This window comes from Oryzias melastigma, linkage group LG20 (genome assembly GCF_002922805.2).
Source record: "Oryzias melastigma strain HK-1 linkage group LG20, ASM292280v2, whole genome shotgun sequence".
NCBI lineage: Eukaryota > Metazoa > Chordata > Actinopteri > Beloniformes > Adrianichthyidae > Oryzias > Oryzias melastigma.
The window spans coordinates 5258410-5263780 of NC_050531.1; the positions used below are offsets into that span (position 1 = coordinate 5258410).

General features: G+C 38.3%; 1 protein-coding gene across 1 annotated transcript in view; it reads right to left on the reverse strand.

Moving 5' to 3' along the window:
• scrib (scribble planar cell polarity protein) overlaps window positions 1–5371 on the reverse strand; it is a gene marked incomplete in the record, with an annotated part of 73209 nt that overhangs the window by 66112 nt on the left and 1726 nt on the right.

Consider the following 5371-nt stretch of genomic DNA (forward strand, 5'->3'; position numbering starts at 1 on the left):
CTGTACTGAACAAAAACTTTTAGCTGAAAGTCCAAGTCCTCCCTCGTGATTTGATAACCAGCAGATTAGAGTTTCGTCAGCAAAGTTTACTGATAATTTCTTAGTTTGAGACCAACTGACTGAAGAAGAAACCGACTGAATAATAATAATAATAATAATAAAAGAGGCATTTGGATTTTTATCAGTGACTTGGAAAGAAGAGGCAGAAACCACTAGATCCATGAGGAAGTGCATGTTTGAAGGGAACAAAAGCAAAGGTCCAAACTGTTTTCATGGGCGGGTGAAGCCTAATCGGCCCTGTAGTTACTCATCTATGGAGGAGCACACGGAGGAGGCGCTAACAGCTGAGGACTGATCTGACAGCGCAGACCTCCTTCCTATTTCACCTCCTTCCTCTTCGTTTAGAACACGTGTCTAAGTCAAGGCCCGGGGACCGGATCCGGCCCTCCGAATAATTCTATCCGGCCCTCCAGATCCTTTTATTTTAGTGTTATTATTGGCCCGTGGTTATCTTGTGTTTATTTCTAACTTGTATAATTTTGATAAAATATATTTTTATGGAGAGCAAAATATTGAAAATTATTTAATGTTTAAGTTGATTTAGTCTAGAATAATATTCCTGCCTTTTTATGATTCATAATTATGTTAAAAAGTTACGGGTTTAAAGTTTTAAAAATTAGCATTCTGCTAGCTTTTTGGATTATTTTGGCATTTAATTAGATTTTTGGATTATTTTGGATTTTAGCTAATATTTCAACGACATGTTAGCTGTTTTAGCTAATTTAGCCTTTAAAAAAAAAAGTTTTTTTAGACTACTTAGAAGTTTGGCTATTTTTTTCAGCTACATGCTAGCCGCTTTTGCTAATTTAGGCTTTTTTCAGTTTTTTAGGCTATTTTTTAACTTACCTATTTTTTCAGCAGTTTTGGCTAATTTAGGCTAATTTTTTTTAGTTTTTGGACTAGTTTAAAGTTTAGCTATTTTCATCAGCTACATCCTAGCCGTTTGGGCTAATTTTGTTTGTTTTTTAAGCAGTTTAGAGTTTAGCTAATATTTTAGCAACATGCTAGCAGTTTTGGCTAATTTAGAAATTCTTTCAGGGTTTTTTTTTATTTTGAAGTTTATACATTTTTTCAGCAACAAGCTAGCTTTATTTTTTCTTTTTTAGCTTTTTAGGCTAATTTGGCATTAAGCTCATATTTTAGCTGGCTATCAGTTTCAGCGTTTTCAGCTATTAGCTTAAGTGTTTTTAGATATCAATTTCAGAATCTTCAGCGGCCAAATACAGCATTCACACTAGCATTATCACAGGTAATGCCATATATCTAGTTCATAATTATGCTAAAAAGTTACGGTTTTAAAGTTTTAAAAATGTAGTTTTAGAGTGTTCAATAAATGTTTATCCTGTTCGGCCCGCGAGCTAAAGTGTGTTTTGGATTATTGCCCCTTGTGCGATTGAGTTCGACACCCCTGGTTTAGAACAAACAGATTTTGGCTCGTTAGATAAAGAATCTTTAAATAAAAAGAAACTTGTGGGATTTCTAAACAGCTATTAGGTAATGACCTCAAACAAGCACAAACCCGTTTTGCAAAGTCAGACATGGACACGCCCTTCAGGGATTTGGTACCAGTTCTGCAGGAGCACACCAGGGCTCAGCCTGTGGAGTTTGAGCTGCGGATGTTGCACCTGCAGCCCACCTGGTTCTTTCAAACAAAAGCCCGCCTCCTCTGTTCTTCAGCTGTCGCAAAGGAATTAGCATAAACGAAAGGAAATAATCATTGGAGCGCGGCGGGGGCTGCAGCAGGAACCGCAGAGCGCTCCGACACTGGATATCGGTGATGGGGAGGGAGGGGAGTCGGTGCTGAATGCACCTCTTTGTAACCTGTCATGGGACTTTTAGAAGAGCTAAAGAAGATCATTCCCTCTTGCTCAACATGATCTGAGAGGCAGAGCTAGTTTAGAAAAGGAACACTAAACGTCAGCAGCTGGAAAAACAGGAAAACGCATAAACATTTGGTTTAGAAGAACTTCAGGTGCGCTGGTTTACACTAATGTTAGTTAGAAGTCCTTCTTTTCCTAATAAAGCTTCAATTTAGGTCTAAAATAATAATAATTTAAAAAGTAAAACAATCTCTTCAGGTGAGAAGACAAAATTTGCTTTAAAAGTAATCAGAATTTACAGATTTTTGACTCGATCACAGTATTTAAGGAAAAATCTAAACCATTAAGAAATAAATATTGATTACTAAAAACATTCATAAAGTTCTCACTAACGTCAGGTATCGCCAATAATTTCCAGAATTGATTTCATTCTGATTTCTTTCGATCTCTCAATGAGTATAAGTCGTATCCCTGGCTAAACTATGAAAAAAAACTGACTTATACTCTGTAAAAATACGGTAAGCTTTTATTTCTAATAGATGTAAAGTTTTGAGGAGGAAATTCAATTCCCTATAGACGAAATGAATGGTAAAAATGTGACAAATGCATTAAAGACCTTGTAATTGAATAAGCTGAAAGTGCTGCTTTCTGGCTTTTTCTTTGAACCATAAAATAATCTAAGTCAGCAGATGAGAGCGGCATTAAAACGGTGTCCTGCTGACGCAGCTTCCATCGTTTAAGAGAAAACAACGCATCATTTGGCTCCAGAAATGTGTGGGGGCACACCTGAAGATCGACGGCAAAGGAGCTTCACAACTCAGCTGTGTGGAAACGCTGCAACAACAGAGCCGTTAAGGCGGTTCTAGATTAGTTTTTGTGCAATCAGAAAGCAGCTGAGACGCAGCATTAACAGCTGAGGATTTATGCTCATGTGGGGAATTCCACACCAGCTGTCAGCCTAAAAGGTTGTCTAAACTAATTCCACACACACAAGTCATACATGCTATTAATGCATCTGCCGGGATGAGTTGGATCTGAAGGTGGTTCGAAAGGTTTTATTTTATATGAAAGATCCAAACCGGGAAGACTGGAGTGAGGAGTTGGCAAACTTAAACTGTCGCAAGTGTCAAAGTCAAGCCTCGGGGGCCGGATCCGGCCCTCCGGGTAATTACATCCGGCTTTATTTTTCATAATTATGTTAAAAAGTTCCGGTTTAAAAGTTTTAAAAATTGGAATTGTGATAGCTTTTTGGACTATTTGCGTATTTAATTAGATTTTTGGGCTATTTTGGAGTATAGCTAATGTGTCAGCTACATACTAGCTGTTTTGGCTAACCTAAGTTTTCCTTTTCATTTTTTAAGCTAATTCAGAATTATGTGGAAAGCTGTTTGGGCTAATGTAGGCTATTTTTTGATTGTTTTTTAGGCTGTTTTTTGAGATTAGCTAATAATTCGGCTACATGCTAGCTGTTTTGGCTAACCTAAGATTTCCTTTTTAGTTTTCTACGCTTATTCGGAAATGTGCAAATATTTCAGCTACATGCTAGCTGTTTTGGCTAATTTTGTTTTTTTTGTTTTAGTTTTTTGTAGGGTGTTTTTGGAGTTCAGCTAATATTTCAGCTACATGCTAGCTGTTTTGGCTAACCTAAGATTTTCTTTTTTTAGTTTTTTAGGCTAATTTGGAAATTAGCTAATATTTTAGCTGGCAGTCGGCTTCAGTATTTTCAGCTATCAGCTTGAGCGTTTTCAGCAACAGTTTCAGCGTTTTCAGCAATCAATTTCAGCATCTTAAGCTAACAGCACTAGCATCTTCAGCGGGCAAATTCAGCTTACAGCATTCAGACTAGCATTATTGCAGGTAATGCTATATATCTAGTTTATAATTATGTTAAAAAGTAACGGTTTTAAAGTTTTAAAAATATAATTTAGTGTGTTCCGTAAATGTTTATCCTGTTCGGCCCGCGACCTCAGGTGTGTTTTGGGTTTTGGCCCCTTGTGCGATTGACTTAGACACTCCTGAACTATCTGGTTGTCTAAATCTCCATCTGTTCATGGTGTTAAATCCCTGCCAGCACAATCTTGACCCACAAAACGAACTGAAACCAGTCCGACTCGAAAGGTCAGTCCCCTGCTGAAAAGCTCCCAAACCGGCGAAAGTCTCTGAGCTGATGAGTGGGGTTTCTCGCGTGACGCCGGCTCCGTCACAGACAGGTGAGGGCTAAAGCGAGCGGGAAGTTTGACTGACATGGGAGGAACCGACTGACGAGTAAATCCAGCCTTATCCCTGACTGGAATACATTGTGACAGAAGCAGCGGCGCAGCAACGCGCAGGAGCATTCAGGCGATTAGCCGTGAGCTCATAACGGTAATGCCATTCATGGTACAGTCAGCGCTCTTGCTCCGAACCCGGCGTGGGTCTGACCTCTTAGACCGCTTCCTCGCTGAAGCCCCAACCGACTCCAACCACCAAAAGGGGGGCCATGAGCTTCGTGTCATTTTGTGTTTACGTCTGCTGGTTGAATCCTTCTCAAGAAAAACAGAAAATGGCTGGTTAGTCTTTGGTGTTCACCCAACAGACTGTCAAACTCCACTTCAGATCTCAATCAGTGTCCAACAATAACCCGAAATAAGACGTTTTGTTTGCTGAAAGCACCCAAAATAAACTGCAGAGAGTTTCTGTCATGTTTTGAATGGTAGGAGTGTGGGTGGGGACGGCTTTTCAGGTCATTCCATGCATGCCTTCCTATACTGCATCCAGTCTTTTTAACCACTGTTGCTGCTGGATGGGATACAATCAGGGGTGTCAAACTCAAACCCAAGGGGCCAAAATCAAAAACACACCTTAGGTCGCGGGCCGAACAGGATAAACATTTATTGAACTCTCCTAAAACTAAAATTTTAAAACTTTAAAACTGTATTTTTAACATAATTATGAAAAAGAAATAATTTCTTCCACATGCAATAAGACTGCGTAACTCCTCATCCTTTTGTACCAGATAACACACCAACTGACTCTTTAAATGACCGATGTTCATTACTGCCTCAATTTGCACATTCCTTATTAAATTCTGCACATTACAATTTGCACAATTTGTTTTTATTGTATATTCCCATCTTATCTTTGTAAATATTGTCTTTTCTCTATATCTTAATATCCTCTGTAAATCCCTAATGCTGCAACAGCCTAATTTTCCAGCCTGGGATGAATAAAGTATTTATATTCTATATATTATATAATATTACCTGTGATAATGCTAGTATGAATGCTGTAAGCTGAATTTGAAGGTGCTAGTGCTGCTAGCCGAAGATGCTGAAATTGATAGCTAAAAACGCTGAAGCTGATAGCAGCTAAAATTTTAGCTAAATAACAAAATAACCTAAAAAGCTAAAAAGGAAAATGTAGGTTAGCCAAAACAGCTAGGATGTAGCTGAAAAAAATAGCTAAACTTTAAAATTGTCTAAAAAAAATTAAAAAGCCTAAAATAGCCAAAG